Source organism: Coniophora puteana (genome assembly GCF_000271625.1).
Source record: "Coniophora puteana RWD-64-598 SS2 unplaced genomic scaffold CONPUscaffold_11, whole genome shotgun sequence".
NCBI lineage: Eukaryota > Fungi > Basidiomycota > Agaricomycetes > Boletales > Coniophoraceae > Coniophora > Coniophora puteana.
The window spans coordinates 1,443,055-1,443,561 of record NW_006913063.1 but is presented as its reverse complement, the minus strand read 5'-3'; positions in this window follow the sequence as shown (position 1 = coordinate 1,443,561).

Genomic DNA, 507 nt, shown 5'->3' with positions numbered 1-507 from the left:
AATAGTGCATATATCAGAAGGACTCACATACTGGCAGATGAGAGTGCCAGATGAGCATGAGTCAAATAGAGCATATATCAGAAGGACTCACATCCTGGCAGATGAGAGTGCCAGATGAGCATGAGTCAAATAGTGCATATATCAGAAGGACTCACACCCTGGCAGATGAGAGTGGCAGATGAGCATGAGTCAAATAGAGCATATATCAGAAGGACTCACCAGCTGGCAGATGAGAGTGCCAGATGAGCATGAGTCAAATAGAGCATATATAAGAAGGACTCACACCCTGGCAGATGAGAGTGGCAGATGAGCATGAGTCAAATAGTGCATATATCAGAAGGACTCACATACTGGCAGATGAGAGTGCCAGATGAGCATGAGTCAAATAGTGCATATATCAGAAGGACTCACATGCTGGCAGATGAGAGTGCCAGATGAGCATGAGTCAAATAGTGCATATATCAGAAGGACTCACATACTGGCAGATGAGAGTGCCAAATGAGCATG